General features: G+C 44.7%; 1 protein-coding gene across 3 annotated transcripts in view; it reads left to right on the top strand.

The window, feature by feature from the left end:
- The window catches only part of LOC139808805 (protein PALS1), a 65,923-nt gene that overhangs the window by 27,861 nt on the left and 14,316 nt on the right, over nt 1-23,746 (top strand). The gene's annotated exons all lie outside the window — the stretch shown is intronic.

The following is a 23,746-nucleotide window of genomic DNA, read 5'->3' as shown; positions in this document are numbered from 1 at the left end:
GAAAGATGTCTTTTGTTCTTTTCAAGGACTATTTTCGAAGAAGAATTTTCTGAGTGAAAATTTTCTGAATAATTGTACATATCATTTACGGTCTTTTACACATCGCGACGTACTTATATGAAGGCACATATACGCATTTTTGCTGCAACTTTTTGCACCTCCAGGAAGGCAATAACTCCGTGCGAGTTCCTCCGACTACAAGCCGCTCTTCTGGAAGAGAGATCGGGCTGCACAATTTATGGCGATTTAGGTCGGTTACGTTATGCGGATAACTTGGAGATATGCGTTTCTTTAAATGTCGCAAACTTAAAGGCGAGCTACACGGCGAGACGCGCGTAATAAAGTGCAGTGTGCACGTTAGGACAATGATATTGCAATCTACAATCTTTCTTTGATTACAAACAACGCGTTACGATGCTGTGACGCGTTTGTCGTTTCTCCCTGACCTACTACCGATACAATAACACAGAAATAAAGAAAGAAGTACTATTATATCTCATATTTACAGAAGCGACCAACAATTTAAATGCACGAAGCGCGGATACAGTTACTGCATTACGAACGGCAAGTGTAAGAGATTAATTCATTTTCAACCGCATTTACAGCGTACGGATCTGCCGCGAAAAGCCGTACCTCAACGGAAATTTAATGTCGTTAAATAATGAGCTATATATACATAAAATTAAATTAGATTGGACGTTTAAATTGCTCGTGAAGGAAAGGTAAAACGCCGATAAGTTCCTTCTATTATTCTTGCCTCTCTTGCCTCTCTTGCCTTTTATACATCCTCCCGCCGCGCGAGAACGATTTCCGCGGGAACGTAACAGATGTACACGAGACATTTGATATAGTTCTCGCGCTCGCGCCTACCCTCGGGCGTAAGATCATACCCGCCGCGAAGGGCTCGTTAATTCGTAAAAACATGGCGCGCCGACGATTGAATAATATTGTTGCATGGAAATTGTCCCTCGTTAGCTTTCCACGGGAGAGGATCCCGCGGCAAGAGAAAAAGTGTCCCGGAATCAGCCGGTGGAAAGTGTGGAAAGAAAGCGCCGGGCTTAATTGTCCGAACCGCTTTTCTGGCGAGAGCGCGTTCGATGAGCGTTCGCACTCGCGCGCTCGAGATGCCGCACGTCGCTCCATTGATGAAATATGCAGATAAAATAAAGGCACGCTGCTATCGTCCGTTACATTGACTCGGGTATCGTTATGTCATATTACGTTATTTGCACGGCGCGCATAGCGATTGCACTGCGGTTATATAGATAATTAATACGAAGGAAAAGAAATTGAATTAACGAGAGAATAATTTCACGAAGAACGCACGAATGAAGACATATTGTTTCGAGAAAGATGCGTTCAAAAGTATTATCTTATCACGTGTAAAGATTACTTAACGGTTAACGGAGATGCAGTTATCTTCAAGTGTTCTGTAAGATCACACAGAAAAACTTGAAACGCAGTTTCGTTTGTGTTATATTCCGTTTCGTAATCCGAACCGCTCGACGGGAAGCTCGCACGGTGCATTTTGTGCCGACGTAATTGGAGAAGCTATAATAGCGGGGACGATTTATTTACTTTTATAATGGCGACAAATTTTCGAATAACTTTATCGGCATTATTTACAATGTAATTCACGGGGGGGTAACGAGGCGTGAATTTATTTGATATGATAATAGCACGGCCCTGTCTAAATCACGCACACCCTTTCGCGCGTGAAACAGCTGTAAACAGTTTTGTAAACAGCTCCGTGTACAGTCGCCTGTTGCAACACCATCGACGTCTCGAGTGTAAACGCGAATGCACGTGGATCACCGTCGTCGCCGTTGTCAACCCCCTCCGTCGTAAAATCTCGGGAGAGTGTTACACGCGACGCCATTCCATCATTTTACTGTCTCATATACAAGCGACGTGATTTCATTCTCGAGACGAACTGATTTTATGTCCCGCTCGGTCCTCCATGCTGATGGAATTAAAATCGGGAAAAAAGGGGGTGGCGAACAGATGAACATTCCGACGTCGACGTACGTCGCGAAACTTGATAGATAAAACGTTAAACGTCTGTAGAACTGGTGTTACGCCTTCCAGCTTCTTAGGGAAGCAAACATAAAACCACGCTTGAGAGGGAGAAAAGAAATTGTATCGGAAAATTAATTTTATTTCGAACCCTCGCCGTGCAGCTTCAGCGGCAAGGTGACGATTCTAAACGCTCGTGGTTAAGTGGCGAATTATCTCGCTGGATAATCGCACCCGAAATATCCCGCTCGGAATATAGACCTATGAAGAAGCGTGACCTACATCGTGAAGATCGTATCGGGTCCAATCATATTCGTAACTTATCGTCTCGGCGACCTATTTACGCTTTATCGCCTTCCTCAAATGGTGGAAAGCAGCGGATGATTCCAGAAATAGCAGCCGGACAATGGCGGATTACCGGCGGCGGAGACAAATCACAGACACTCGCAGTTCGATACGTTCGATCGGCAATCGAACCTCGCTTCATCGAGAAGTTAGATTCCAGCGTAGTGCATTCGCAGAGACGTTGAGTTTCCACAACTCTCCGGTTGTGCGTCGCGACGTAACGGACGGGGGACAAAGTAGTTTCGCTCGACGCTCAAGTTTAAGGGGCTGTTTATCAGATAAACCGAAAATACGACGGGGGAAAACTTTAAATGGATAGATACGTCGCGCAGTAGGTTTTCCCCTCGGGAAAATAAAATTGTTTTCAGGAGGGTTGAGTTCTCCGTAAAAATATATTTTTCTTCCTCTTTTTTTTTCTATCTGTCAACAACGCGACTGCGCGAAATTAACGTGCGTAGAGCAACATTCGTCAAAATCATCTCTTATTATTTCAGCGCATGCTGTACATTTGACGTGTAGGCAGGGTATATCATCTTTCCACGTCCGAATCTAATTTTTCGCTTTGCGATGCACCTCGGCTTTGCAACTTAAACTCGCTTGCTGAGACAGATCGCGAGAGAAATACTGCCGGTATCCAGAGTTCAAGCTCGATCCTCTCGAAACGCGGAAACGCGGGTAAAAAGCGCTGCACGCGAGTCGCGAATAATGGCAGCTGTGGCCGTTGACAGGAACGGTCGTTAATCAAGCCGATTAATTGAACCGGCAGGCCGCGGATACCTCGGCGTGGAAAACGGTACTTAAATACTGCATAGCTTACCGATCTCCCCGCGTATAACGAGGCACAACAACGAGGTATCTGGGAAATGGAGCATTTCGCCGGTGCACCGCGTTTCCTCTACCGCTGTCGGCGAGCGCGATGATGATAGTCGCGGGCATCGTGTACCTACACAGTCGTCGCGCGTATACAATTGCAGTAATAACGCCATAGGGTGATGGCGGATCGAACGATGACCCGTCATTGTTTACGTTGCCGGCTTTTTTATACGCTTCGGGACAAATCGTATAATTGATTTTCCGCGTAACACACGGGGATACAAATCTATTACGAGATATATATCGAGTCCTTTCCCCTTTTATTATTTAAACGACGTGAGATATAAAGCGACGAGTCCGCTGCGATCAACATTTGGAGACACTTGCAAAATTAATAAGTTGAGAAGGAGAAGAAGATTCGTTTTGATATCCAATTGAAATGAGAAGAATATATGAGGTTGGTCAAAGATTGAACACGATTTTATACGATTTATATCTAATTATTTTCCAGATTGAAAAAATATCCCAGATAGCAGAATGACGTCAAATAACGTATTAATAACGTCTCAATGACGTCTAACGTCGATAATACGTCTTTAGACGTCATCCTGCTACCTGGAATGGCTTAAATTTGAATGTATTTACGGTTGTCTTTGCGATTTATAATTAACTTAATTTTATAAATAATAAAGAAGAAATTATTCATACGCGTGAGAGACAGCGTCAATTAGCCATCGAATCGATTTCGATTTCGAGCACTTGCGGTGCCTTTTGACGACGTTCTAATTGTCCTCTCGTACACGGAGCGAGGGGGAGGGGAGGGGTTAAGCATTTTTCTGCCTTTGTGCAGTCCATTCTCATCGGCATGAGAGCCACTGACCTCACTGTCAAGGTTGGGACCACGGCACTAATTGAAAGTTCATTATAGTGTCTATACCGTTCCTTGGCATAAACTCAAATCCAATCAACAGCGCTCGCGTACGGTACATCGATGTGTAATTGCTCAAACACATTCCCGTAATGAATTCCGTGTTCCACTTAGTTCCGGCTATTGCTCTCGCTATTTCGCTAATTCACCCGCGTCGCTCGCTGTCCACAGAAAATAGTGAAATATCAAGCTTGTTCTCTATTATATGTACGGAAATTGCAATCAGCTCGTCGCGACCGCATGAAATCCGCGAATAAAACCCCTTGGCACTTTCGAATCGCGTTATACGTCTCGATTCTCGGAAATATAGTTAGCGGAGTTAATCAAACGATGCGCCGACATGTTAATGAAAAAATAGTTATCCGCGGGGAGTTCTTGGAGGGAAAACACTCGGCGGAAAGCATTTAACAATTAATACGGTTTTCTGTACGGTATACCTAATGATATTTTGCGCTACATATACGCTTCTTTAAAGAGATTAAATGGATCCCCCTAGCGTTTTATAAAGATTTATCTTACAAAGTCTCTCGTTAGACATTCCACAAAGAGAATTATAATTTACAATAAATATATGATAGTTTAAGAGGATTAATGCGTCACAAAGGACACAATGAAATTATAAATAACGAGTGCTGTATTAAGTTATAATAACGAAGTTGACGAGTACAAACGTAATTATCGTAATAAGATTTGGTCTTGGCGCAGTAAAAACTCTTCGCGCATTCGGTACGCAATGAACTTTGGATACAGATAAAATTTGCAGATTTTGCGAACTTTATTGTATCGCAAGTTTATCGTATTGCGATAAACAATCGCAATACGATTGTTCGCAATTCGTAGAACAAAAAAGTAGAGGAAACTCTACTTCACAGAAATTATCACTTTGCAAGTTTGATCAAAAACAGTCTTGCTTGCTTGAAATTTTCTATAGCTGTTTTTCCACCGTTGTGCGAATAAGATATGAAGAAAATAACTATAATACACGTATATATTCCTAAAAATAAATGTAAAATTTTCTCTCTGAATCGCAGCTACCTGAAAGCTCTCCATCAGAAGGCAAATGTGACAAGTGTTACGAAGAGAAAAATAATATTTATTTATTTTCAACGCGACACGATCTTTCACGATCTTTCCAACGCAGCTTCTCGCGTTGCATCTCGAAGGCCAAGACCGAGGCACGCCGTGGAATTTAAGTTTCGTCTGCGTTTCTCGTGGCGACGACCTTCACAATGGAAGCGTCAGGGGAAAAGCCGGGGGCCCCGGGCAGGATTACCTGCCGCTATTTACTCGTACCTGATGCCATTGTCGACTCGACTCGACGGAGCCCCCTTCGTCTAAACTCTCTCAAGAATTCCGTGCTGCGCGCCGCGTGCATCGTGCGTATAGCGCATCGTCCGACACGCATCGTCGTAATCGTTAAAGTGTACGGTCGGACGGTATTTGGGAGACCCGACCTCCTCCGCAACGCGCCGCTAGGGTGGGTCCACCGACGTGCGCGCACCTGCGTTTCCTGTCGCTCGGCGCGGATCGTGAACGCGCACCTGACGCGACGCACCGGAAGACCGGGAAGACTCATCGCTGACGCGAGAAACTCCTCACGGCCCATTTCTTTCTGCGAAACAAAAATGCTGATCCGCGCAAACGGGGACGTGTGCGCGATAAGCACGTTCCTTTCCCTATGAAAGGAAGGGAACGTTGTCCTAATTGGGAGAGTGTTACAGTTAATAGGGAAAGAGTAAATTTTCCGTGTTTTTTTTTTCGCTTCACGCTGCTGCACCGCTGCTTCGCTCATTTTGTTTACCAATAACTTGTTTGTTTCCCTTGGCCACTTATTCGCGCCGTTGCTCGAAAACACGAACGAACGAACGAACTCTGGCAGAAGAATCGTTATTTTAATTCCAGCGATTTTTATGAGAATACAGAACAGATAGAAATACGTCACACAAGTGTCGTTTCCGAGAGATTAGAGGGATGACTCAACGTTACAAAGCACTTTCGCGAAAACGTTTGCGTTTTACTCCTTGTTTTGAAAGAGTAGATTTCATTGCGGCGCGGCGGTAGAATCGGCACGGCGATTTTTCATCCGCTTGATCAAAAAGCGGAGACTCCCGCGCGGGAGCGCTTTACCCTCTCAAAAAGACTTCAATTATCCCCGAGGATTGCCCCCGCTTTGAGTCGCACCGTCATTTCTCGGACGCCGCGTATAACTGCGCGTCATGTCGTCACCTGGCGCGTAATCGCCTCTCTCGCGCTTTGTGGGACGCGAGGAACACTCCGCGCGCTGGAATTACCAGCAGATCAATGAGTTTTTAGGTCAAGGATCGGATATAGTTAGCCGATTCTATTACGGCCGTGGGGAAGGGGGTGGGTTTCTCGCCGCGGCATTCGCGGCGTTCCGATCCCTCACGGTTATAATCACGTTCGTCACTCGCCCGAAAATTTCGTACGTAGGTATCTTGTCGATTATTAGTCACCGTCTACGGAGCCGTCGAGTAATCTCATCGACGCGTCTACCGTCCACCTGGTACATTGTCGTCACGGATTCGATTTCCGAACGTGTCCGACGTGACGTCGTGATGTCCCGTGACGTCGCGCGTCGTGGCGACTGGACGTCGAGACTGGGTGAATGCGTCACGTTGAGGAAGATTGTATCGGAAACAAGGAACGTGAAGCCGACAATATATCCTCGTCGTTCGTGAAAAGGCGCGTTGCGTGCGCGCGAGAGAAAGCGACGGTCTGTCTTTCCCTTTCTTTCACTTTCCCGTCAGCCGCCTCCTTTATTTGCCGCAAGTGACTCATCGAAGGGGTTGTCTATCGCGTGATGTGTAATCGAGCACATGTGTTAACTCCCGGGGGTGCCTCCCCCCTCCCCCCCGGGTGCCGTATGCACGCGTATGTTCACAGGTCGAAACCTCGGGGTACGAACGCACATATGCTCGCTCCTGTGTTACGCGCCGAGTTGACACACACATTTGGTATAAATAGATGATACGACGATACCTGAGACCTGAGACCCGAGACCCGCGCTGAGCACGATATAGCGTAGGAAAAGAAAATATTCAACGGGTTTGATTCGGCGAGTTGGGACAATCTGAAATATTTGACATCGGTGACTACATTGTTTCGTCTTTAATCTACAAACTTGACTTTGCATAGATGTATCGACGATTACTTATTATTATCTTACTCAATGCTTACAAAATACTTTCAAATTGTGATGTGGTTTCTTATACGGATATTGTTGGCTCACGATTTTCACTTTATTGCTCTCTATTGCTACTTTTTATTATGTTTTATTAATTGACTTACTTTCATTCCTAATTTTAAGTTTCTAATTTTATTTATTTATCGCTCGTTGTTCGGGTTTGGCTTTAAATTTAGAATTTTTCTATTTTACTGGTGAAAACGGTGAACACGTTGAAACATTCTATTTTTGTATATTGAAGTTCATATATATTAGATTAATTTTTCAATATTTATTTTTTACTAGTTTATTGGCTCTTAATCACTTTACGGTATTTGACATCAATTATCTATATATAAGAACGTGCAGTTTTTCTGCTATTAAGTTACTGCTAAAAGATCGTGCCGCATTACACTGATCAAGTCGACCGTAATAGTCAAGTTCTTTTTCTTCCAATCTCGGTGAGCTTTCTTCTTTCGCGGATCTTCAATTAATATTGAATTCTTCTATAGTGTCTTTCGATTAATGCGAGAGGGGATAATCGCGTGGAAGGAAGGAAGGATCCTCTCGCCTGGCTGGAAATCAAATCATTTCTCGTATTTACTTAATAAACAAGGCGGGAGAAGCCCGTGCTTCTAAATAGCGCCATTCCCCCTCCCCCGGGATTAAACGAGGCGATAAATCCCGACGTCGCGCATTTATGCATGAAACAATCAGGGCGGAGTGCTGGCTCTGAAATTCGTCTCCTCGAACCGACCGACGAGTCGAACGAGACGGGGCGACATTATCGCGCGCGTACGTCGCGACGTACGCGCGCGAATCGCACCTTACACACGTACGGCGCATTACGTACACGTACGCGAACGTGGCGAGGCGACTCGTTCGAGATAAGCTCTCGATATCAAGCGCCGACGCTGATAAGCCACATTCCAGGCACCAGTTCTCGCGCGCGGCGCCCGTCGTCGTCGTGTCAACAATTTCGCGCCTGTCCATCCGCGTGCGTATATGCCATACGCACGGCGGCCGCTTTTACCGCGTGATATACGTTCGACCCGTGGTGCGTTATCGATAACTTTCTGCCGATAGATCTGATCCGCCCGTTACGTCCGGCGGCGGGCGCGGTGCCATGGCGATGTGGATCGACCTGAACCGGGCGTGTGACCCGTGCAAGGCATGCTGGGCATGCCTCGCTCCGCGGCTCGGAGTTTCCATTCTTTGCAGGTAAACTGCGCACGAGAGGAATTCGCGTGATCGCGAATAATTAAACTCGTCGCTCGCAGATAGCAAAGGAACGAAATTCATCTCTTTGGCGAGAACAACGTTCCGTTTTCCTATCGGTCGATCCTTGTCGATACGTGTCGATTTCACGTCGTAATATTGGAATTAATGGAACGTTTTACCGGGGAGGAGAGTGGGCTCTCTGCGTTCTTCGTATTTTCTAATTTTATCCGCGTTTGATCGATACGTCGAGACGCGCGTATCCGTTTTCGCCTCGTTTTTCGCGCTCGCGGAAGCGCGGTTTTCCCGCGAAGTGTGACTCATCCGAGTTCTCGCGAAACGATAATCACGCGCGCGAATTTTCATTAAAGCCTCGAACGTCGAACGGTTCATTGGTTCAAGCTGGTTTAAAAATCGGCAATGCATATCCGAGCCAGGTGTATTAATATCACACACCCGCGCTCGTATCTCTCGACGATATCGTCGGGTAGCGCAGCGCCTTGACAGACCGCGCATGTTTGCGAGCGCAATAAATTTTCGCGCTTTAATCGCTTTAATTAAAGTGTCGTCCGTAAACGCGCGCGCGTGCGCGCCGGGTGCATTTTCATGGCGTTGCCGCGGTAACTGTATATCCGCTAATATCCCTTCCGTAGATTAAGTGAGATTATTTAAAACGCTGGGCGCGCGAAGCACAAGCGGGCCGTTCTTCCCGTCCACTTCCGTTTCCGTTTCCCCCTGGGATATTAACGTTGCGTGCCTAGGTTCAACGCCAGACAAGGGCGAATTGTTTTACGATTTTTTACCTGTGCCTCTCTTTCAAACGTCAAATAGAATCGCCGGTAATTGAAAGTGTCCTTTCTAAGCTCTTTGCGGCCGGTGAAAAATCTCGAATGACTGTACATTAATTCCTTTCTAAATTCGTGCTCTTTGAGCAGCGTCACGGATCTTCACGGGACGGTCAGAGAGATCGGATATTAAACGGAACTGTTTGCGCCGAAAACAGAGCTCTTTCTGCAATGCGGTCTAAGGTTACATACGTCCCTTTGAAACGCCACACGATAGTTAAATAAAACATTAATAACGCAGCATGCAATGAGACATAAAGGTGAAACTTTAAAGGGAATCTGCGGAATTTCCCAGAAGGAACTACATTAACTAAATGTTATACGAAAGTTGAAAGAAAAGCGAATAGTGATCCTGGATCACCCTGTATGTGAGTCGATATACTGGTTCCTTGGATCAGCCAACCGTAAAACCATCAAAGGATACTCCGTTGCAATATCGTGAATTAAAGCTCATACTGAGGATTAAAGTACGTCGGAAGATTAAAGTACATTGGCTAATACATACATATATGACGATTATCTCGGTCGGTTTTTAAATTTATATGCGACAAAATTATATTTAGCGGTAACGCGTACGTATCTCGCACGTCTGAAATATGTAATGGGGCTGATCGTCGTTGATTCCGAATGCTTAATACGAGGGATAAATAGGTGAATTAGCCGCGTACATCGTCTATTAAGTCTTCGTGGAGGACGCTAATGATCCCCGGTTCGAATTCAGCGAGACGGCCGTATCGGAACTTTCGGCGCTCGTTTCTTCCTTCGCCGCCGTGCGGGACCACCTACGAGTGTAAATATGTATACGAGCGACCGTCACCGGCTCCGCTACGCCTACCATTACTGAGAACTTCGAGCCCCGGCGACAGAGCCCACTTGAGACGAAAAGATATTAGGCACGGATTAGAGGATTCCGCAGCTACGCTACGACTTTACAGACGACGAATTCCCGACGCGAATCTGGTTTCACTCGTGGAACCCGCGGCAACAGGGTGTGGGAGGGGACCATTGTCCTTCGAACGCCCATAAAGTCGGTCGGATCTCGTAACTCGGGTTTTCGGTGATCGTGCACACATGTTGCCGTTGGAGAGTACGTGGATACTCCGACGCGCGTCCCCCGAAATTTTCGAAGCGGCCAGAAGCGCGCGGTGTAGAATTCGGCTCTCGGGGGCGCCGCAGCGCGCCGACAAAGGGCGCGCTTTGTCGAGGCTTCTCCCGGCTTCGAAAATCGACACGCCGCGCGATCGTAAAACGACGAGTCGCGTAAACGCGGTTTGTAAAAGTGTTCACACCGCCGCGCTCGTCATGAAGAGCGTACCCCGAGTACCCCTCCCGTGCCAAGGTAAAAGTCAATTCGGTATTGCGATCGACGCGCGCGCTCGACGCTATGCGCTCGCGGGTTCGACGACCGAACCTGGGAGATCGGTAGGCAAACAGTATCGATAGGCGAGTTAATCTCCCGGACGGGCACGACGAATATGCTTCTGACGGTCAACACTGTCTAACAATGTCTATAGGTCGATCGATATGACTAAACCACACGTTGACCGAGCTACCATTTCGATCAGAGGGGAAATATTTGGTTTAAAAGATTTTGTTTAAGCATATTTAATTCGAAAAGTTTGCAATCTTAATGTAAATTGACTTCTTATACGCGCCGTCGAAAATAATTAATTAGAATCAGATTGAGAGTTTGGACCAATATTGGACAAACGTGACTATCAATTATTTTACGTTGCATAAGTAACATTATTTTTAGAAACTTTTTATCGTATATAGTGGAAAATTACTGCTCGGAGAATGTAAAATGCGTATTTTTTTTTTTAACGGATATGTGTTATTAAGAACTGACTAAAGTTATACCGGTAGGTTCCTTGCCACATGATGTTTTCTGAGAAAGCACAATGGGACTATTCAGAATGGTGGACCCAGAGAATAGCTTGGACTACACCACATCGAATTCAATCATCTCCCTCTCTCTCTCTTTCTCTCTTTTTCCCTCCGTATGTTATGCTCTTTTGTCTTATGCAAACCACATTGCGCCGGCATGCAAGGTACGCTTTCTGGCTTCGAAAAAGATTGGAAAGAGGCCAAGAAAAAGCGTAGAAAAAGGAAAATGAGTGCGACAATGTGACTGAAGCGCGAAAGAAAAGGAACTCTATATCATTAATTCTGACACAGATAGTGGTAGAACGAACCTGAACGAAAGGATATAATAGTACGACCTACTCAGTTACTCGTTCGATAAACGAACGTCCAAGCGATGAGGAAAGATGCTTTCTACCTCATCATCATCTTGTTTCTTCCTGGGAGATATTACAGCTATTCTTGAATCCCCCCTGGAATAAATGAGTAACATTTACTTCGCGAATCAAGACGTATCTCGTTTTAAGAAAACGAGCTGGTGAGAACTTTAGCATTTCCGCATATTTTGGTACACGTCCTAGATCTGCCAAGTCACCTTTTTATCCACGGCGAGATTCACGGACGCTTTAACTGATTTGGAATCCAGTTTTTCTGAATAAAAATATGACGATCAATAACTTTAGACGATTAAAAATGTATTTTCGAGACAACTTTGAAGTAAGTAGAAATGCAGTAATTGTTCACTGAATTTTTTTAATGAACTTAATTTTAACAAAAATTCGTAATTCAAAGGTTATACAATGATATATTTAATATATTTAATACAGAAATAAAAAATGTAACATATTACAATTTTCTTCGACATTTTTGTTGAGTAGAAACTTGACTCCAAATTGTTCGAAGGATTTATATATAGAAAGCAGTGTGCTAGATATATGGGATATCTCTATATTAACGCCACGTTGGCGATTAATCAATCAAATGATCGCCGAATTATTGACCCGCATGTGATAGATATGGCTGGACGATGATTAGGCTGTTTACACGGTCTCGTCGATGTAATCCGTTCTCCCGCCTCGAAATTACTGAGTACCTTGGTTAAAGAATTATATAATTCAATCTAGCATGTGTCACGAATGTAATTGATCGTCTTCGCGCGCTTTGTCCCGCAAATTACTTTTCAAACGACATTCGGACGTGGTTCGGATCAGTAAGCACATCATGCCGGTGAACACATAATGGAGGGCCTTAGGCTCAATCGATAAACATTTCCGCGGCCGAAGTTAATCCAAATGCGCGTTCGGCATTACGGAACAATTCGAGTAATGAGAGTTGCGCAATGATCGGGAGAGGGGCAGGGGGCGGATACGCGCATTCTGTTTCATTTGACGCGACACACATTCACGATCGGACAAAGCCGCCCTCCCCCCTCCTCCACCTTGGACAATAAAATTACAGACAAAAATCTGCACACAATATCAAGGTGTCTCACGATACCACTCAGCATCCTGTATCCGATGGTCGAGTGCCTCATCCATTTGCGGCCTCGATCACAAGTGCGGCACTTAACGCGTATCCATGCCGTTCCTATTGAAATTTTATATTTAACGTATATCGATTTGCTATGTGTCAAAAAAAGCCAGAATGTATAATAGAATTTCATTCGGAGGGCTCAATATATCTGCATAAAATGCGATTTGTTACAATTATTACAATCGAATGTAATTCGCAACAGCTTTGACGGATCTTGAGAGGACGCAAAATTCCTCGACCGCCGTAACGGGACGATTTTTAATCAGATAAATACTTAAAAGGCGTCTTTGCGCCTTGCACGAAGGATCGACGTCGCTGGAAGTCCATCGAGCTCGCCATTATTCCGATCTCGCTGCTACGCGCAGAGACGCCATCGCGCCTTTTTCTCGCGCGGCAGACGCCTCGGGCGTGGAACGTTCAGGAAGCAAGGTCGGATTGATAATCGTGAGAAAGATGAAAACGATCGTCGGGATCAGCTGAGAGTCGAAATACCATGCGAACGAGACGATCACGGTGAACGGGTCCGTGTATGCATCACCGCGCGGCGTGTGCGTGAGAATTGCGTGCGTGCTTGTGCGTTCACGCACACTTTTACCCCGCGCGTGTGAGTTCGCGCGATGTGGCGGCGGCGGGGGGGTGGTAGGGGGAGGAGAAAAGAGCGAGAGACTTCAATGCTGGAACCATGTGATCGCCATGGCAGTGGAGAGTGGTCTTGAGGTCTGAGATTGAGCGAGCGTGCGACGCACGAGACAGAGGAGGAAAGAAATGAGAAAGAGATAAATAAAGAGACTGAGAGAGCAGAGGTCCAAATTCGTCCGGACGAAAGACAGTCGAGAATGACGCTTTACTGAGACGGGCAGAGATCCAGGGACAGGAATGCAGGCCGAGTCGGATGGAGAAGGAGGGACGAAACGATGAACGAGAGGAACGGAGCGAGAGAACGACAAGAGCCGAAAATGGGAAAAGAACAGAGCGTGCTGCGAAAGAGAGATAGAAGATGTGGAGGGAGGTCGGAGGAAGCGAGAAGGGAGATTCGAATGCTACGAGATAGAAGGAGATATTCGTGGTTGAACCGGTGAACAGTTGGAGGAGGGGGAGAAGAAGAGTGGATGGAGTGGGAGCGAGGTAAGGCAGGAACGCGCAGCTGGAAGGTGAGCGTTGGGGAGATGGTTGCAGGAGAAGAAGGGGGTACACTGGAGAAGAAGAGAGATAGCAGCATGCACATGTACGAGAGAGAGAGAGAGAGAGAGAGAGAGAGAGAGAGAGAGAGAGAGAGAGAGAGAGAGGGAGGGGGCTGAACAGGTAGAAGAGAGAGAGGGAGAAGAGAAAGATAGACAGAGAGGGAAAACGAGAAGGAAGCACCGGCTAGCTTGGCTCTCTCGGGGTAAAGCGAAGCCAACAAACTCACATCAGTCCGAAGCCGGAGGGACGCTCGTCCTCCTCGTGCGTTCTCCGTACTCCGTTTATTCCTCCACGTCCACGACACATCCTTCTTCCCCCCGCCAAGAACTGTGAACATCCACGGGCCTCCGGCCCAATCTCGAGGACGTGCGGGAGGGGAGTACGACCGGTACAGTTTCACGGCGCGACGTCGAGAGTCGAGGAAAACGCGCGATTAACGACGCCCTCCGAGCGGATTTGTCGCGTGTGACGTGTGACCGATGCGGACCCGCGGGACCACGATCGCCCGTTATCGCTAACAGTTGCACTCGCTATCGGGCCGATTGTCGCGTCGGGGTTGGAAGCGTGGGGCGTGAACCGGGCGCAATTAAGGCGGTTAACGGAGTCGGGAATATCTGTCCGCCGGCGCGGCGGGCCAAAACCGGTACGAGCGTTCTCCATGCGATATAGTGCGCGCCGCCGCATCGCCGCCGTACCACCGTCACCACCGCCGTACCGCCGCCGCCGCCGACTCCTCCCTCGTCGCATACAGCCTTCGGAAGGTGCATACACCTCCTTCGCCTGAGCTGCCGGTCGCAGCTCCGTCGTCGTTCGTGCATCCGCACGCCGAGCGTCCGTCGCGTGACCGTATACGCGCGCGGGCATCGAGCGTATAACCCGTGGTGTGTCGGTGTGTGTAGGGGTTTGTGTACGTGTATTCTCTCTCTCCCTCTCTCTCACCCTCTCTTCCTCTCTGTGTTTCTCAGTGTGCGCGTGTACAGGTGGAATGTGCCACCGTGCGCGCGGCATACGGATGTACGCTGACGCGTAAAGCCAGCGAGGGGCGAGATAAGGTCGAGTCGTGTGAGGTGTAAAGTGATCCACGGAGAGGATTCTCGTGAGGGAAAGAGGGACGTGCGGGGGGAAAACTCCGGGAAAAGTTTCTCGGTGTTTGGGACGTGGTATATACGTGGGGACCTATATAAATCTTGTACTTACTTATAATTGAAGCGTGAAAGTTTCCGATGAATGAAAAGCGAGGAATCCGGAGTAATAAGAATTTTACAAAAATTCGAAGGTCGAGGAAATCGTAAGGGACAAGAATACTTGACTCGCGTAGGCGTAGAATCGGCGTGGGAACAAGCACGAGGACGCCGCATATTGTCGGAATGTTCAAGCGCGTTCGGGAACAGGAAAAGATGCAGGAAAGTTAGTGGAAAAAGGCAGAAAAATATACGGCACGGAGAACGCGCTCTTCGCAAGGAGATAGGCATAAATATTTAATGACATTGCGATTGGCGAGATATGAAGCGACGGGGTGTGGTAAGAGGAAGCGGGATCGTGTGCGGAATGTAGAAGCGTCTCGCGAAGGTCGGATCAAGACTAGAACATACGCGATACTTCACAGGCGAACTGAGATTAAATAAAAGAAAAGTTGAAAGATAAAGCCAGAAGGAAGCTGAATGAGAAAGATACTGAAGGCAGACTGGTATTAGAGAATATCACCGGAAATCCACAGAAAGTATATTGGACTAAGAAAGAAATCTCTTCTGAAGAGCACGGTCGAAGAGCACGGTCAATTGTAAAAGCGAATGAATCTGGGGAGAATGAAGAGCGTTCAGCGTTGAGTTACGGGGATCGTAGGAAAAGATCGACGACGGTGTCGATCGAAGAATCGGGGGGAAAATCGGGAAGGTCTCGGTGCTGCAGGAGGTGCGCGCATTGAGATTCTTCGCCCGTATGCAGCTTCGTCGCGAGTCGCGCGAGCGTCCATGAGGCTTGAGCGAAGGACGAGCCGTTGAGAGGTCCACGCCATGAGAATCCTCAAAACGCTACACTGGTAGGTTCCCAGCGCGGATGCGATATGACGCGCGCCGCGCTCCTTGCACGCCCGTCCCCGCAATAATTCGCGCCGCGCATTCCGCGCGCGATCGAGAATCTCGCCGCGATCTCGGCGAGCGGTGCGCGTTGATTTGAGCGAGATTGAGGCCGGGCGAAATACGGCACACAAACGGAAAAGAGCATTTTACCCCTGGGACTTTTTATTCGAGAATTCGCCATATTCGTAGTTGAAATCAAAAGAAATCGTGAAAAATTTTCCTCATTTATATATACATATATCTCCTTCTCTCTTTCTCTTTCTTCTCTTGCTTTCTATTGCAACGTGTCACGAAAAACTGATAAAAAAAACCGTTACGGAGTCACGTTCGTGGCACGGGAAATGACGATTGGAAAAGGAATTTTGCTGCCTGAGGCCTTTTATCCTACAACTCGTTACTTTCACCATAGAATTTAAAAAAACAAAAAAAAAAACAAAACGTTTTTCGATTTCCATACGTTTTTATAATATAGGGAATATGAATGGTTTGCAACTGTGTCTGTGCAATTTCTTTTGTAGCAGTTGTATGCATGCACCTGACATAGATACATTGGCGGAGATTCATGAAAGAAAAAATGGAAATTGAAAATTGAAAGTAGTTTTTGAATGGCAAAGAATGACTTTATTGTAAAATTGTAAAAATAAGCATTGCTAATTTGCAAATAACGACAGTTTCCATGTTTCCATTGAAATCTATGAAAACATCCGTCTTTTCTTTAAAATACAGCACGTATGTACGTGCCTAAATGCAAGCGAGCTGAAAAAAAAAACGACTTTAATGAGAGAAAATGTGACTTTTCAGTTCGTGAACCGTACTCTTGAATTTCTATAGTGCACTTGTGTGCGAGAGGCACCTTGCAGATACACTAACACCATGCAGAGTCTCTCACCATGTGCTGCACACATTTGCACGTTTCGGTACCTGATGTATAATTTAGATACATGATGACACAATTTCGATACGCTTGGCGCACTTCCGGATGCACCGTGCACGAGATATCGACAGGTAATAAATTCCGGCAAAAACTCGTCAATACTTTCCGGTTCGAGTACTGCCAAACTATCGTCAGATTCACCATAAATCTTTTCTGCGAGTTGTCGTCCCATTATTCCGAGCCAGTTCGTGCATAACTGAAAACAAGTTTTCGCATACACGTTACGCATGGAATGTTGCGATTCTAAATATCCATATAGTTAGCGTTACAATTAATGCACAATAGGTCATATATTATTCGCAGCAATAACAGCGACATAGTACGAGCATTTTGTCGACCACGCGAAGCACGCGTAAGCGATACACGCAGCACATTTTCCGGCTGCATTAGAATTTCGCGAAGATCCCTTCCGCTTGTGATATCACAATCGCTATTCTTACGCGCTGCAGGTTTCAGGATACGCCTCGTATAAAATTACAGCGCATAACATTTAATTGTCTGCGAAGAGATATGCGTAAAATTACGTGTTAATGGCAAGCTCCTGTTACACTTGCGTACTCTTAATTTCGACTTTAAACATTTTCATCGGGACAAGAATTACTCTGCGTAGCGCGGAGCGCGATATAAACTTGTATTTGCAGCTCTTAATTAAAGATGTCTGGTTGAAGGGGAGAACGAAATAGAGAGCGAGGCGAATTGCCGGATTAACGTGGATAGGTATTCCACAGGGAGCGAGCTTTAACGCGATGTATAGATATAACGAATTAAGCCCCCGTGAGATATAGCTACTTCCATAATTTAATGGCAAACTGCTTGTTATCAAGTGCCACTTATTGCTTTGTACAGTCGGAAGATCTCGATAATAATTATGCGTTATTACCACAGTTAGGGAGACATAAATGCCAGCGTATGATTGCCTATCGGGTGACAATAATTTGTGCGTAGATACAGGAATCGCGTTTATAAATGCGCACTTCAAAGGTTTCGCATTTTATTTTCGGGGAATTACTTAAAATCTGAAAATATATAACGTTCTCTAAATCGCAGTGGTTTAAGATCCGTATTCGTGACAGCGACATTCGCATTCACAGTGTAATGTAAGTCGCTCGGCGACTGATGATTAATTATCTCAAATCTTTCTTAGAAACGGATGATGGTGCACCAGATTCTAAAGCTCAAGATTCATCGCGTCATATGTACAACTCAATCTGGCTCTTCTTATCTTTATGTCAATTCCTTTATTCAAGAGAACAGATATAAGTACGAGAGACACGCAAAGCACTACACAGAAAAAAAAGAAATGTTAAATCAAGATTTATACTTGTATATAAGCAAATCTATAATTTTATAAGAATTTCAATTTTTTTTCTTGATTAAACTAGATAAATACCTTCATTCAAACAAGTTTGCTTCATTTAACGCAATTTATATCTCATTTCAAGGTTGTAGATTCTTGCTTATATACGAGTAAATAAGTCTTGATTTAACACTTCTTTTTTTTCTGCGTAAAGAAACGAAATTTCGAGCGCGCGTAAAATGCGGTGCCTCTCAAAAAAATTCGGGATAAACGTGCGTATAATGCGTAAACGTGTGTGAAATGGAATATTTCGTGGCAAGTTTTGTAGAATCGCGCTAGGGAATATCTGTGCTCGACTCTGGGAACATCAAAAGCGAATTCTCACGTGGAATTCGAAACAAGGGGAGATCACGTGTTTCCGTTCCTGACTGCAGCCCTGCTTACCTACCTGCCCGCCCGCCTTCACAGATATCGTTAAGCCAGGGACGGATATACGGAATTGTACGTTACAATGAATATAGTGGACTCCGAACGTAAACGCAGCGAATATCTTCACTGGCCGTTCACGGAGCTGCTTTTTCCATTTTCATCGTTATAAAATATATGTGTGCAATCCGTAAAAAATACGCGTATAAGTGGAAGGCAATAATTTGCATTTCGATTAAGGCAGCCCTGACAATGAAAAACGGACCGTTCGGCACAATGGTATAATAAAAGTATATGAATATTGGAATTAACTGCGCACATAAGTCTGAATAAAAAACCAGTTTAATTTACTTGGCGCGCGATAGCTTAAGGCTTTAACTAGCTTTAATCTGTCTGTTAACTGCAAGCCGTAATCGAATGGTGCATCCGTGAAATGAGTTTTATTCTTTTCATACAGCAATTTATATAACAATAGATCTACACCGCTTTTCCACTTACATTTTCTCTCCATTTCCATTTACACTTTTTCCACAACTACCGCGAACGCAAACATAGCTGGAGTGAACGAATCATTCCTTTTCCCTTTGGGATTTATGACGTATCTTGATAGGATTTTCGTGGGGCGAGAGACGCGCGCCGCGCCGGTGTTTTTCCCGCGTCAAAACTCTTCCGCCGTCTCGTATCTCGCGCAAAACTTTTGTGCGAAAATGCAAAACACTTGGTAGGAATTTAAGTCACGCGAGGCATCGTAACGTATTCATTCCGGCGTAACTCGCATTATATAATCTACCGCGGATTTCGCACGCGATTACGCGAATAATTGTTCGGGCCTTGAGCACGCCCCGATCTCTTTTCGTTAAACACGGGTAGTTACGCGCGCCGTAATTCAGCAACTTGATTTCCGCACCGCGCCGCCGCGCGCCGGTAAACGGCGACGAGACGCCGACGTCGTCCGACGAGAGCGGCCGTAATTATCGATAAGCGTCGTTACAAAAATAAATTGGATCTCTATTGGGCGTGGAAATCAATATTTCTGGCTTTTCGCGACCTTAAAGGCCGCGCGGACGCGGACGTTTAATTACCGGCTCCGTCCTCCGCGTTTTTCGCGTTTGAGACAATTCAGGAACAGTGACGAATTCCTTCGAAATATCGATTGCCATACGTTATACCAAGGGCGCGTGAGCAAAACGCTACCCCATCCGAATCCCGGCGAATCACGATAACGTAATCAATGACATTGTCCTCCCGTATGCCGTTGTTACGTAACTTCGTAACGATCGTCTCGTGCACTCGTGCGCGAACTTGAATGATCTCGCCGCGCAATGACGTTGCTGACGACGCTGAAAAGTGTGAGCTTAGGTTTCGCTTGGGGCCAGCCGTCGCGCCGCACGTTGCGTCGCGTCGGTGAGAAAACGACGGCGTGGTAAAAGTGCAAACATGAATGGAGAAATTGGTTGAAAAAGCGAGAGTGACCTTTCGCAGGAGTCACGATTTGTATAGGCCGATCGTCATTAGACTTGCATTCCTCTCGCGAGTCTCCGTTTCGTCAGGACACGCGATACTTTCACTCGTATATCTTGCGCGCCGCGAATTTTTCGACCGCGATTACCGCAAATTAGCGGCACCGTCACAAATGCGACGAGACTTGTCTCGTGGGAAGCGACGTAGTCTCCGATTTAATTTCTGCATTATTTTACATGAAAAAATATGAAGAACGAAGGAAATTGCTCTCGATTGAAAGAACTGCCGTATTTCGTGTAGAATTAAAGAACATCTTACAGAATATTATAAACAGTTAAATAGACCCAAAATTTAATTCGGTAAACTTAGAAAATACAAAAAAAAACTTTTTAAATTAGATCTTCTTGGCGAGAACCACACGTCTCATTTTGGAAGCTCTCGGATGAACGGCGAAAAAGTACATCGCGTTTTATAAAGATTTAATTAAGGCTATATATTATTATTTTCAATTGCATCATATAGATATTATCGATGTAATGCTGCAATATAGCTTTTATGAGTCAATTTAGCTTTTAGTTAACTCACGGATGAAAGCACCCGCGCTGCTGCAAGTTAGATTATTATCGTTATCATCAATTTACCTTATAGCCGATCATATCAAATTGCTATAAATGCAATGCAACATTTTCATCGCTTTTGATCCCTTCGCGCGATTAGCGTTGCGCGTAGCACGGGACGCGCCGCACTCGCCGTGCGCGCGAAACTGCGCCGCAACGATCTTTGTGCCGATTGTTATTTGTCGTGAATAAAGGAAAAAGTACCATTCCCTCAACCGGATTGTCAATCCTCCGAGCGGAAGAATGCACTCAGCTCGAATTAAGGGACACCCGCAAACTTTCAGAAAGTTTTCTCGTTCGAGACTGGCCTGACCTCGCCGTGTCCGTTTTCTTGGAAACGCATTCTCATGTACCGGGTCTGCCCTTTAAGAAAGGCGATCCCTCTTGAAAGTCCCGACAGATCGACCAGCTTAGATGTAGTTTCGCAGACGGTGATCACGCTGACCTGCTCACGTTTTCCATTTACGGGCTCCACGTGGAACAGATGCACGCGGCGCGAATCACGCTCACACATTAAAGATCGGCTAACTATTGGAAAGTACGGATTTGCGGCGTTTCTTATGCCGAGGATAAGCGGTGTTTCCTCGACAAAATCGCTGGTCCTCGCTCTCCGCCTTATTTAATTCTCGTAATTGTATTATAAGAGGAAAGGCGGAAGAGATGAGGGAAAGAAGAGACAGCTTCTTTAAAATTTAACGATTAAGATTAAAATTTCATCTATAAACTTTGAAGCGTGCTGCGAAGAGGGATATCTAGAAAAATACGCACTACCAGAACATAACTTTTATACAGACATAAAATCTGGAAAAGCGTTTCGTCTTTTATCATTATCTGATGGAAAATATAATTGGAAAATACAAAAGTTTTTTACCCGCAATAGTTACATTTTTTTTATATACTGCACCAAATGGAAGACATGAAGCTACGGAAATAGGCAGAGATGTTTGTTAATTGCAGAAAAACGCGACGTTTGTGTTATCTATTTAGATAGCAAGAATTCTAAAGATCTCGTTAAACGCGTTGCACAAAGATGCCACCGAAAACGCAGGGCGTCTCGTTTATACTCAAGCGTATATTGAATCGCGGTACCGTATTTCCTATCGCCTTTGTTCACGATTTCCATTGTTTCCTTCTTTATCGTTCGCTCTATGAACCCTCCACGTGTATTTGCGTAAGGACCAAACGAGTGTAATGGCGTTCTTGTGTTGAATGCTCCACGCCCTACAATGTAATCAGATCTGCGAAAAGGCCTATTGGTCCTATATAGGCGGACAGTCTTTGTCGCGTAAATCTAATTTCCGATATCTTGCGTTATAATGCAAAACAGAAACGCACATGCGTAAGTGGAAATTATTGTGCTGGACGTTTAACAGCGTCGTCGAGTTAGAAAAAATTGTCGATTTTTCGATGAATTTGGATTTGACGTAGAGAGCTCCCGATGGGCCATCATCCCTTTACGCAACACTTTAATATTCAAAATCAATTATTATTGTAAAGCAAATGTATACAGGATTACGGCACATAAATTTTTATTTTTTATTTTTTAAAAATCATACATGACCAGATATAGCTGTTCTGCCATTGTCGATATATTTTTATCTATGCACTCGTATATTAAATTTATTGGAGAATATGCGCATTGACATTTTAGATAGTTCGCATAAATAAAAATCGCGAGTCAATAAATCGAGAAGTGTATTGCCTTTCTATCAGATTTCTCGGATATCTAAATTTTACAATACCTAGATGAGCTCTTTATAATCAAAGAAATGTTATTTAATCAACTGATAATGTAGTGTAAATAGTTTGGAAAAATTCAAACACGTTTTATTATTATATTCACTATCCAAACTTGTAATATAGCTACATATAGCCACAATATTAATTGGAGTTTGCATTCAAATATGATGATCTTCTGAATTCCGTATATATTTCAGTTACGTTTATTGCAGCAGATTTTTTCAACTTCCATAAAAACTTTTTTTACCGTTGATTAATATGAGAGAAATTACAATTTAGTATTCCGCGATTGCGAGATTTATCGAGGATTTTTCATGCGACTCTGTTAAGCTACTTTAGTCCAGAACAACTTTATAACGAAAAATAACTACCCGCGCGAACTCTTTCTCGAACATGATAAAACGGCGACTGACAAGCCGTAATACATATATATTTTGGATTTATCGTATCGAAAGTTTCTTTCCGGTCTGTTGCCGTGTGCATGTCCCAGAGACTTTTCGCACGACCGAACGACCAGGAGATTCTACATTCGTTTGAGACATCATGTAACATGCACTATCGAGAGTCATGTGATATATAGCGGCTGAATTTATTTCCATGTGAGCACAGTCACGTTCTACGAAATCTAAAAATATGGAAGGAAGAAATATTCCAGATAAGGAAAGAAAAAGAGAGACGGGAAAAAGATGTGTCGCTGAGATAAATGACACTTTCCCTTTCAGCGGAATAGAGATTGCACATTTTTTAAAATAGATTTTTATAATTTTTCGCAATTTTGTCTCAGTGACTTTTGAGAAAATTTTGTACATTGACCACATGATTTGATTGCTATTTATTTATTTCATGGAGGAGGAATAAAGTGTTATTACTACACAAATACTTTATTATTCTATTATTTCACTGTTACTAAAAACGGGACATACGACGTCTTAAAGACGATTTTGGACATTGTGTTGCCTGGGATTATTTTATTATTATTTATAGTAAAGAAAACAGCCAACAATGGTTATAAAAATGAGGTTACTTTATCGTTTCTCATGTACGTGCTTTTTTTTTATCGTGAGCATGACCTCCCTTAATGATACGTTGTCGTAGGTGTGTCACGGCAACATTAAGTTAGTTTACGCCTTAAAGATATTTAATTAACCGTAAATGCATAATAATATCCCGACATACTATTTTGTATTCGTAACAGCCGATAATTTACCTCACCCAGGTTGCGTGCAAGAAATATATACCAACTAACTAGTTATCCTTCACTTAGTT

The sequence above is a fragment of the Temnothorax longispinosus genome, chromosome 2 (assembly GCF_030848805.1).
Source record: "Temnothorax longispinosus isolate EJ_2023e chromosome 2, Tlon_JGU_v1, whole genome shotgun sequence".
Classification (NCBI taxonomy): Eukaryota; Metazoa; Arthropoda; class Insecta; order Hymenoptera; family Formicidae; genus Temnothorax; species Temnothorax longispinosus.
Note: the sequence above shows the minus strand (reverse complement) of the source record. Positions and strands in the feature narration are given on the sequence as shown.